We start from the raw sequence: 12290 nt of genomic DNA, 5'->3' as shown, positions 1-12290 counted from the left end.
CATATATTGCTTAAGGTATTACATATAAAAGATAAGAGAAATGTATACCAATATAATATATATATATTTTTATAAGCAATAACATCTAAAATATTAAGAAACATCTAGTGAAACAAATGATAGCAGTATACACTTTGGGAACTACTGGCCTAGTAATACAAGTGTGAGAGCTAAAAGCGATCTTCAAGGCCATCTGGTCTAAGTTCTTCATTTTCAGATGAGGAAATAAAGGGTCAGGGAGGTTAAATACTTTTACCAAGTTTGGGATTTTATGTGACTTTGTTTATTCTATCGGTAGAAAATACTTTTAAGAATTTAAATATAAATAAATAAATTTAAATAATGCCAAAAATTAATTTTGTTTTTATTTTGGAATTTTTTTTTATTCAGTAACTTCAGGGTAAAATTAACTCATAGTCCCACCTACTTTCCTTCTTCCCCTTTTGTCATAATGATTTTTAGCTATATTATAAAAGTTTGCTCTCTAGTTAACAAACTAAAGACTCTTCACCTAAGCCAATGAGTAACAATTTGGAAACTTTAGGTGTGAAGATCATCTAGTTTAACTCCCTTCTTAGGAAACTGAGGCTTGAGAGGTTAAGCTACTTGCCTTAGATTATTATACAAGTAAAAAGTGACTTTGAAAGCATTTAAAAACCCATGCTCCTTCCTTGTGCTGCACTAACCCCATGACTACCTGCCCCCAGCAATCTTCTTCTAGCAATGGATTTCTGATGCTAAATGCAGCTTTTGGTAACTTTCCTGAAACCTTAGAAATCATATTATAATGCAGGATGTGAATTCTGTGAAATAATAAGCATAAACTTGTGAGTGAAATATTATCAAGCTCTTCTATTAAACATTCTTTAGCAATGTTTTGTTATTCAACTTCATGTCTTGCCCAAGGTCACAGGAAAAAAATATTACAAGAAGAATCACTTAGCACATATTGCTTCTTAAGAACCAAGGATTTCTTGCTTTTTCTGCCCTGCCCCTATTCCCGTCCCCCACATCTGTTCGATTCCCATTTAGGTAAGTGGTTGCTAATGACAAATTATTCCAAATGAACATTGAATCAATCAGAAAGGTATACGGGTACATGTGATGTCCTCTTCTGGATTCTAAGGCCAAGAGGCAATTTTATAACAATAGAATTTTTTTAAAAAGAGTATTACAAATGGCAAAATGAAATAAAAACTTGAAGGAGACCTTAATCCTTAATATTCTCACCGAGACTACTTTAAACCATTTGGATTAAACCCAACTTTTTAATTAATCTTAAATATTAATGAAAACAGCAGATTTGGAGAAAGAAGGAAACTCAGAGACCCACTAGTCCAATCCTCTCATTTTACAGTTGAGGAAACTGAGACCTTCAAAGGGAAATGACTTGCCCAAGGTTAAACCCAGTACCCATTTTAAATCTAAAAGTTTTGCTTGTATTTTTAGTATGAAAAAAAATGTAGCGTATGTATTTAGGGAATCAAGGAGGAAAAGAGTTCCCCTACACCCCTATGCAAAGATATCCTGTCAATAAATAAATTTCTCATATCACAAATTTTGCTCTATTTCAGAGGCAAGAGAAAATTCAATTTAGAGGCTGCACCTAAATCAAGTATTTTTCTGACATCTGCTCATAATTTGTTTTAATCTATACTCAGCAATTGGCAGGATGTTTGATGGATACTGTTTGTCTTTTGCCTTAAATTCCTTATCCTGAAGGACAAATATATCTGACCATAGAGAACTTTTTTCCTCTACTTGTACAAAGTTTTGATTTTTAAAAGTTTGGTTTATAATTTCTAAATGCTTAAAATTATTTAAACACGATCCTAATTGTGAAACTTTATTAACATGGCCAAAGCTTAATATTTTAAATGAGTGCATTTAGAAGAGTGAGTGATATATGGCATAGATGATAGAGGGCTGGTCTTAGAGTCAGGAAGGCCTAGGTTCCAGGCCTCTGACTCATATTAGCTGCGTGACTGTGGGCAATTCACTTCACTTGTCAGTGTCCCAGGCAACTCATCATACATTGCTGATGATTTATTGATCTCCATCAGTAGAAAGAATTTACATATCTAAATTTTGTGACTGATTAAACACCCTGTCCAGAATGAGAGAAAGCTAAATTATCTTTGGTAATCCAGTAAAGTTGCCAAGGGTAAATACTTATTAAATAGCCTTATGACCAAATGAACAATAATTGAAAACTATGTATATCAAAATGCATTATCTATCATTTGAGTCCCATGTATAGGTTCAAATGAAGTGAACTGCTTTGTTCAGGATTTTAAAAACGAAAGAGTATTTTTTAATTAAATTGAAATCTAGTAGATCCAAAGATAATTTAGTTAATGAGGCAGTTTCATTTTTGAACTCAGCAAAATGTTTTAAAATTAATTTCATTGTTTCCTGCCTCACTGTCTGTACTCAAGAAAGGGGATTTGATAATTAACTTAATTATCATTTAACTTACTGTCATTGAATTTATTTAACTCAGTAGAGACATTTGAAAGTAAATTGCAAGATAAATTTCCAGCCCTGAATCAAAAATACCTTTTTGTGTATCTAGTCAAGACATTTTGCAAACTGGTCCAGTTTTACGGACAAACTGTGACTTTATGCTTCACAAATGTGCCAAGATCGTAAGGTCTATCTAAGAATGTTCTATGGTGCCAATCCAGCTCCTCAGTCCTTTGCTTTGTCACCAGCCAAACTTTAGCTGTTGCTTCTTTTGCAAACAACATTCACAATGACACTTCTCACTTCTCCATGCTGAATATAACCCACTTTTTATCAAGAATTACCTTAAAAGCATTTCCATTTTTGCTAAGTTTGGCATTTTGTGATTCTGTCACTTTATTTCATCAATACAGTAGAAAAACACTTATAAAATTTAAATAATGGCTAAAATCAACTTAATTTGTATTTCAGGATTTCTTTCCCCAAAGGATTCCCTCAAAAGGATTTTCATTTTCAATTCCAGCACTAGGTGTGCTAGAACCTAGGGCTGAAAGGTTTCACTTGTTTAACAAGTCTCTTGTACTGCTAAATGGGGTCATTAATACAAGTCATCACTTGAGTGGGTCAAGATGTCCCACTAGTCACTACCAGAAGGAGATCCACAGAGAAAACAGTCTGATGATTTGCCACTGAGTACATGCCTTTGGACAGACTTCTGACTTCTCACTTTGACCTTACACTTCACCACTGGCTTTCAATTCCCCTTGAAATCTAAACAGGCTATCTCTGCATAGATTGCTTTTCTGGACTGTTTGCAAAAGTATTTGCTAGCATTTGTCTTGTTAAGCTAAGAGCTCTTTGGCTCAGATCACCAAAAAAAAGGATAGATATAGATATATGTAGATATATATAGATACAGATATAGATACACACATATAAAAACATATGTATATATATATGTGTGTGTATGTATGTACATGTATATATGTATATATAATAAAATACAATTATCCTTTCCATGTTGCAGGGGGTTAGAGGTGCAACACCCCACATGGACTGGAAAATCTGCATAAAATGTTTTGGCCTTCTCTTTGTACCAGAGAAGTCTGAATTATTATGGTATTAAAAGATAAAATATGTTAACATTACGGAATACTATGCATATATTTTATCTATTTCTGAGTTTCTAAATTTTTTCTGTCATCTGCTGTACTTCATGGGTCACATGTGACTTCCTGCAAAACTCCTCCAAAATTTCCATTTAATTTCTTATGCTCACCAGAGATATATCAAAACTGTGATGGGGAAAGTGATGATGAGGAAGGGATAACTGTGTGGGTATGGGTGTATCTGCATGTGTACATATGTATTATATTTATCCTTTAAAAGTTCCAAATTCAGAGTCATTATAATGTTGCTCTCCTCCTCCCTGGGCTCTAGGGATATGGTAAGGGAACTATTCCAGAAAGGGAAGGTCATCAAGGATGGATGACAAGTAAGATGAAGGAATGAAAGCACCAAATTTGGATTTTGATACTTTGAGAGACTTGCTAAAGTTTCAGGGAAGGATTTTCAGTGGCACAAAGACTTTGTGTCCCTGTTCCTTTGAATTATTTATCATGAGTGTTCTCTTGGAGAATACACAAATAGGATATCTCTGTGCTGATGGACCTCAATCCTAGATCAATAAGGATTGTAGAGATCATCTTCTCCAAACTCTTCAATTTATAGATGAGGAATCTGAAACCTGGAAGATTTAGGGAACTGCCAATGGTCACAAGGTTACTAAGCATCAGAGGAAGATTTGGACCCAATTCTCTGGTCTACTGAGCTGGTGCCTTCTTTAAACTACGCTACTTCCCATTATTCTATGCTGTTTTCTGCCAAGAAAATTTGACTTAATATCAGAGTTATCAATCTAACTAGTTTGCCAGGATATTAGGAACAGTTCAACATTTTGTACATGGTGTCTGGAAGCCTTGGGTACAAATTCTGCTCCTGACACTTACTAGTTTTGTGACCACAAGAAAATCACTCAACCTTTTGTGAACCTCACTGTTTGTAGTAGTTATCTCATTGGGTTGTGAGGATCAATCAAGATACTGTATCTCAAGTGTTTTACAAACCTTAAAGCTATATGGGTAAATGAATGCGAGTGTGTGTATACATACATACATATATATGCATGAACACACATGAATACACATACAGCATCTGAGGCAGCTAAGTACCACCATGGATAGAGTGCTGGCCATAGAGTTAGGAAGATCTGAATTCAAATCCACCCTCAGATACTTATTAGATGTGTAACCTTGAGCACTTAACCCTGTTTACCTCAGTTTCCTCATATATAAAATGAGCTGGAGAAGGGAATGACCAACCCCTCCAGTATCTTTGCCAAGAAAACCTTCAAATGAAGAGCTGTACACAACAAATGATCTAAACAGTACACATTTATATGCATATACACACACATAATACACACATACATACATATATGCCAGCTATTGTTATCACCAATCATTATCATCTCTCCATGCCCAGAAGGACTGGAGAGCACTCTTGTTTTGGGGAATCATTTATCTCTCTACTGCTGCATCCCACTCTGTGTCTATATCCAACACTGCTACCTAATGCACCTACTCTGCTCCCATTAGGTTTCTTCTCTCCAGGCCATCTTCTGAACCTACCCATCCCCGGCTCTATGGTGACTTTCTGTTGCTCTATGCATCCACTTGGCATCTTCACTTCTTGATTCAAAGTTGTTGGGTTGATTTCTTTTCCAGATTGTTCTGGATATCCCCATCTCTCTGCTGTGCCCCACACCTCTTCTGCAAGCTCATCTCTACCCACTCATTTCAGGGGCACCTATCTTTTGTTGATCATAGTCCCCTGTGATCAATCCTCAAAGGGGTGCTATGCATGTGGCATTCCCAGGTTAGCCCTACCTACCATGCCACTTTCCCCCCACCATTTTTCAATAATAATATCTGGAATTTCATTTTCTGTAGGAAATATCTAAGAGAAAAACCTACTGGTTTCTTTAATCCCATTCAATATAGAAATAGAACTTCCCTGGCTACTTTCTAAACTTTCCCAAATTTTGCATTTACCCTTCTTGTTCTTGCCACCAGAATATACTTGCCCTTGATCAATACATGATAATAAATATTTTGCAGTCTATTCATGTGATAAAGCTTTATAGCATTTACATGCAGATCTGTATCATTTTATCCAAAGATATATGTGGCTAGAAGGCAAAGGTTCCTTTTTAAAAATAATTTTCATAGCTGTTTATATTTTAATAATTTTTATATCTTTATAGTCTTCAGAGAGGTCCTCTAAGCAAGCTTGTTGGCATGTTGTAGGATAGATTCTTGGTAAAGAAATGATTGGACTACGCAGCCTCTAAAGCCCCTTCCAACTCTGAGATTTGAGGACTCAGCGAAATTATTCTCTGGATATCCTTGCTAAAATGGCACCATGAATATCCAGTTCTAAATACTCTCCTCTTGGAGATGACAATGATGATGATGAACCTTCATGTAGTGCCTGCATTAAAAAGGATTTAAGCCAGAGAAATAACTAAGGAGTCTGAATGCAGATTGAAGCATACTATTTGTTCTCTCTGTTTTGTTTTGTTTCTTCTTTCTTGTGGTTCATTCCATTGGTTATAATTCTTCACAACATGACTCATGTGAAAATATGTTTAATACGAATGCATATGTAAAGTCTATGTCAGATTGCATGCCATGTTGGAGGTGGGGGAAGGGAGGAAGGGGGAGAAAAATCTAAAACTCAGAGCTTGTGGAAGTGAATATTGTAAACTAAAAAATAAATTTTATAAAAGGATTTAAACAAAGAAGAGTCTGTGGCTGTACTCCTGCCCCTCCAACACTGTCAGTCAGTCAACAAGTACTTACTATTAGGTACTGTAATAAGTACTAGGGATGGAAAGATAGGGAAAATAAAAGCAATGTTCCCCTTTTCCTGCTGTCATTAATCGGTAACAGTGCTCATCATCTCCAATCAGCCTTCACTGAATGCTTACAGCTGTTTGAGAAAAGGGAGGTTTTTGAAAGTTATTCCAAGGATCTGGGATTTTTATGAAGAATCCCAGGCAGCCAAAGGCTCCTGGATAATGTTTGAAGCAAAGAGAAGGGATAGATTCTTTTCTGGCTAAAGATTTGAGTCTTAAATGATGTAATATGATGAAAAGGTCATGACATTTCCTTACTGTAAGTTCAATTCTTTTAAATGACGCAACCAACTATTTATTCAGAGCTATCCTCAAGAATTGGTTTAGGATGGAGGAGTCACAATGTCTTTCTCAGAGAGCCTCAATTTCTGGTGATCCTCTGTAGATCTATTGGAAGCTATGCTCCTTCTCTCCTTCTCTCATATCTATTCTACTTGATGGCTTCTCCCCAGGCAAACTGCCAAGGCTGGCTTCTGTCTCCTTCACTGGTCTTCATGTACATGCGAGTCATACCCGTATTTTATAACTGCTGTAATAAAGTGCCTCTGGAAGACTTCACTGCTTGCTCCTGATTACACTCTTGTACTTGATTATTTGTGTCCTGGAAAGCCTAACTCTGAACAACTGGTTTTGGACTTTTGGCTTTTATATTCTGCATTTCAAATTCTGTTAATTGGCTTTTACAGTTCAGATGTTTATACTTATTGCTCTCAACTAATAAGTAGATTTGGCTGTTTAACAATGGAACAAGCATCTTCTATTTTACATCTCTTTAATCCCTGACTAGAAATTTTCAAGCTGCCTGATAAACATCATCTTAACCTTATTGGATTGGTTTTATTTAGGGATGTGGAGAATGAATGAGATTTGGAGACTATAGAGACCCATCATGACTGTGCAAAACTCTCTTCCTCTGAAAGACTTCTGGAAAATGGAGAGAAGGGAGCTTCAAAAGCCTGCTGTTATACTCAAGATCAAAAGGACTATTGTGGAGGTAAAATCAACATCCTTAAATAGTTTAACCAACTAAGGTTAGAACTCCAACTCTTTTTCACTGGCCACAAACCAGTAGATAGCCCACTATGAATCTCCATACACAAGAAATATACAGAAAAGACACTTTCCTAGGACTAAATCTCTTGAGGGCACATCCCCAGAGAAGATACAGAAAGTAATGAGGAAGAGTGAGCAAGAAGGTACTTTTAGCTAAGTATAAATTTGAGTCAACAACATGACATTTTCCCCCTTTGCTACAATGACTTGTCTTAACAAGAATGCTAAAGCCAAGGGGTCACCTCAACCACAAGTCACTAGAGTGATGGCTTCCATTCTGTTGATTTTTATAGGCTCCTATAGGGAGGGGCTGCCCATTGATGAGTCTGCGGCACAGCTGCTTTCCACTGTGCACCTGCTCTCTTCCTACCCTCTTAAGCCCAGCATGTCCTCTGCCTCTAGGCTTCTGCTATTTTGGTTTTGGCATTCTTGACAATTGCTTCTGCCACTCATTGTCCCAAGATAGGCTTGGCAGCTACTGCATGCTTGTGGTCCCTTGGAGACTGTTATGTCTGCATATCTGTGAACAGGCTTCCACATTTAATGACTGAGCATTGTACAGAGGCTTCTGCTACCGATTCAGAAGATCTGAGCAAAGGGAAATAGAAACCATAATGAGCCTGGGGTCTGTCACATGAGTAGGCCAAAGAAGTCCCATAGTTCTGACTTTGAATGCCCCAAGTTGCAAAATGTTCTCACACACATATACGTGCTAAAGGACACCCCATTCTCGGCTCCATCAGTTCCTAGAGACTGATATCTTACTGACAATTACCAATTACTCTGGGCTGGTTTCCTGATGTGGAACCTGCACATACACTTCAGAGTTCATTGTTATTGATCTTTGGGTGGCCCTGTTTTGGTCTGTAAAGACTACCTGCTACTCACCCCACGTCTTATCTTACTGATGCCTCTCTGTGACAACATCGATACACTTTGGTCATTATTATGGATCTTGCAACAATTTAGTATCCCGGGGTCTCTGACATTAGTGGTTTTCTTTCTCTCCAGAACTGACTGATAATTAGATGACTCAGTGTATGGATTGCCAGCCCAGAGTCAGGAAGACCTGAGTTCAAATCTAGCCTCAGATACTTCCTAGCTGTGTGACCCTGGGTAAATCACTTAATTTCTCTCTGTCGCAGTTTCCTCAACTGTAAGATGGGGATAATAATAACATACCTCCCAGGGTTGTTGTGAAGGTTAGATGAAATAATGTTTTTAAAGTGCTTAGCACAGTGCCCAGTACATAGTAAGTCCTAGTAAGTGTTTCCTTACTCTTTTTCCTTCCTTTATCCTTTCTTTCTCTTTTCTTTCTTTTTCTTTCTTTTTCTTTCCTTCCCTTCTTCCTTCCTTCCCCCTTTTCTTCCTTCTTCTCTCTCCCTCCCTTCTTCCTTTCTTTCTTTTTTCTTTCTTTCCCTCTTTCCCTCCTTCCTTCCTTCCCTCCTTCCTTTCTTTTTTCTTTCTTTCTTCCCTTCCTCCTTCCCTCCCTCCTTGCTTCCTTCCTTGCTTCCTTCCTTCCTTTCTTCCTTCCTTCTTTCAGCTCCAACTATGCAAGTAATCAGAAGCTCAAGTATATAAAACTTTCAAGGACCACTCTAGACAAATTTTGTCCAATCCATTAATTTTACAGATGAGAAAACAGGACTCCAGATAACTTGTCCAGCATCACACAGTTAGAAGACAGTCATGAACATGAGTCCTTGACCTCTAAACCCCAAACTCTTTCCATGCTGCCTCCCCTCCTGATGACATTTCTAACATAGCTTCTTTCATTCTATTTTGAGGGGCATTTTTGACTTACCATACAATTAATATAAATACATAATTCTTGTCAAAAGCAACTTCCACTCAAGAATTCAAGTATTAAGATTTTAAAAAATAGAATACAAGTGGCAGGTAGGGTTATGAGGAAATTAATCAAAAGATTATAGCTTCATGACTTTGTCCCTCTGCTTCTACTATCACTTTCAAGGGAATTTCCCACACAAAGAAATAACAAAAATCGATACATTAAAATGTCCTTGAGATTCAAAACAAAACAAAACAGTGTCGCCTTTGTATTATTGTAGTTTTATAATATATTTCTTCTTCAGGTGTATGCTGGAACTCACTAATCAGGCTGAGCTATATTCTCCCCTCCACTTGTGTCCTGCCTTATTTTAACAAGCTATTGTAAGTAAACAGGATAGTTAATATTTTTTCACTTTTTAAGTCATTCCCATCCTGTCAACTGCTGTGAGGTCCCACTGTGTATACTGAACAATACTGATGAGTGAATTTTCTGTTATTGGCCAACTGCTATTGAAAATTTTCAATGCAAATTCAATACAATTCAAAATTTAAAAAATCAGTTCAATTCAATTAGCATTTATCAATTCCTATGCACCAACTGTATACTGAACTCAGGGGCAAGATGAAAATGAAAACAAAGCCTACTCTCAAGGAATTTACATTCACATATACAAGAATAAATCATTAAAATTCCGTGTGTGTGTGTGTATGTGTGTGCATGTGTGTACAGACAAGATATTTGGGTGACAAGGAATGCTAACAACTGGGAAGACTTGGAAAGGTCACATGCTTCACAGCTGAACCAAGTGGAATGTTCTGATCTTTCATATGCTATTTCATCTCCTCTCTCCATGTCTTTGCCTAGGTTGAGCCTCATTCCTGGAATGCACTCCCTCCCCACCTCTGTCTCTTAGAATCCCTAGCTTTCTTCAAAATTCACTTCCCACAAGGAGGCTTTCCCTATCTCTTTAGGATCCAATGCCTCTCTGATGAAATCCTCTTATTCGTTTTTCATATATTATGTAATTACATACATATTGGTTTTTTTCCTAATACAACATAAGCAATGCTAGGGTAGGCACTGTTTGATTATTATCTTTGTGTCATAGTATCTGTCTTTGTGTTATAGTACCTAAACCATGTGATAGAGTTTGTTCAGCCATGTCTGATTCTTTTATGACCTTGTTTGGGGTTTTCTTGGCAAAGATACTAGACTGGTCTGTTATTTCCTTCTCCAGCTCATTTTATGGATGAGGAACTGAGGCAAAGAGGGTTAAATGACTTGCCCAGAGTCATATAGCTAATAAGAATCTGAGACTCGATTTGAACTCAGGTTTTCCTGACTCTAGGTCCAGTAGTCTGTTCACTGTACCACCTAGCGGCCCACATGGAATACAGTAGGCTCCTAATGGTGGTTTGTTAACTGACAGACAAATTAGTGTGCATGATGGAGGCTAGAGTAAAATCGCTGGAGAGAGGTCATGTAGAACCATATTGTGTTAGATTTTAATGACAAGATGAGCTTGTATTTTATCCTAGGGATCCATTGAGGGTTCCTGAGCAGACTTAGGGTTTGGGAATATCAATTAAACAGAGGTATTAAAGATAACACATTGGTACACATCATGGAAATATGTATGTGTATATGTATGCATGTGTTTTCAATCATATTTATATGCATACACATAAAAATATTCACATGACCATTTATGATGCACCTACTAGTTCTGTTTCCAAGACAAAAGAAAATTCTGTATGTCCTAATCTGTATGATTTGTATTATTTTCCATTCCTAAGCAGCCCTCTTTCTGATCTCTAGCAACAGTCAAGCTAGTTTCTTTTTTATCTAAGACCCAAAGAATCTATAAAGATGCTGCCTTCTCCACTGATGTCTGTTGAAGTGTTCTCTAGAATTGTGACAGTGACAGGGATCTCAGGATGTTTTTCTCATGCATCCTTGGAGTAAAATTCCCTTGGAATGCTTCTAGAGGAAAAAAAAAGCCAGTCTTAAGATTTTACCTTCCCCATACCAGGACCAGAGAACATCAATGTTTACCAAGAAAATTTAGGCAAAAGAACCCCATTTTTTATTTTGCCTAAATGATCCAGAAAATTAAAAGAATGGTGTGTTTGTTTCCTTGAATGATCTAATTGTTTAAACAACCTTCCACTTGACCTTCTGCCTTTTTAAGTTCCAGCACAAAAGTATCGTGACTCCATTCTAGACAAGATATGAAGAGCTGATGGGAAGCAGGAGGCAGAGATGTATAACTGGAGTGAGATTTGAATGTTAAGCAAACAAATGAAAATGTCCTTGACCACTGTGTTGACCTGGAGAATGTGCTCCATTTTAGAAGATTTCTGGTCCCAGTTCTGTGATATTGTTCCTATCTACTCATTCAAACAACCACCAATTAGACTCTTGACTTCAGATACAGGAACTAAGAAAGTCTGAGGGTCAGAATCTAGATCTAGATACCCTCTGTCCTACTCCTAGCTCTACCACTGTCTTGATCGGGGCAAGGAATGACGTGGAGATTTTGGCTTGATGTAGAAGTTCTGCTTGCCTTGTCAATGTCTTCAAAGATCTTCCTGGACTATTGAAATCCTGTCTGTTTCACAAGTTTGCCTTCCTCTTTAAAAAAAATGTTGGTATCAGGGCAATTGCTGATGCACGCACAGTTCTGGATTTTTTAAGAGTAATTTGTAGTTGATTATCATTTATTTGTGTAATTGGTGTAATTAAATCTAATTACATAATTGGTGAAAGACTGAGTAATCACATAATTACAATGTGTAATAATAACTGCTAAAATTCTATTGTTATGATGTGCCATGATACAATTATGATGTGTAACAATGTGGGCCAATTCACAGGGTGGGACAATTTATAGCAAAGGGTGAAAACAGCCCTGTCTGAAAGCAGAGCTCAGCTCAGCCTGGAGAATGAACATGCAGCCTTCAGCATATTTGGGGTTTCCTTAGAAGCGAATGAGAA

At 37.1% G+C, this 12290-nt stretch overlaps 1 protein-coding gene and 1 long non-coding RNA gene across 10 annotated transcripts in view; one reads left to right on the top strand and one right to left on the bottom strand.

Annotated features, from left to right (window-relative positions):
- The window catches only part of KCNMA1 (potassium calcium-activated channel subfamily M alpha 1), a 904559-nt gene that overhangs the window by 371644 nt on the left and 520625 nt on the right, over nt 1-12290 (bottom strand). The window lies entirely within an intron of this gene.
- LOC140521331 (uncharacterized) lies at nt 9459-12052 on the top strand. The gene is made up of 2 exons (XR_011972887.1): nt 9459-9673; nt 11485-12052. It is a non-coding gene; the product is annotated as an uncharacterized lncRNA (long non-coding RNA).

Source organism: Notamacropus eugenii, chromosome 1 (assembly GCF_028372415.1).
Source record: "Notamacropus eugenii isolate mMacEug1 chromosome 1, mMacEug1.pri_v2, whole genome shotgun sequence".
In the NCBI taxonomy this organism is placed as follows: Eukaryota; Metazoa; Chordata; class Mammalia; order Diprotodontia; family Macropodidae; genus Notamacropus; species Notamacropus eugenii.
Note: the sequence above shows the minus strand (reverse complement) of the source record. Positions and strands in the feature narration are given on the sequence as shown.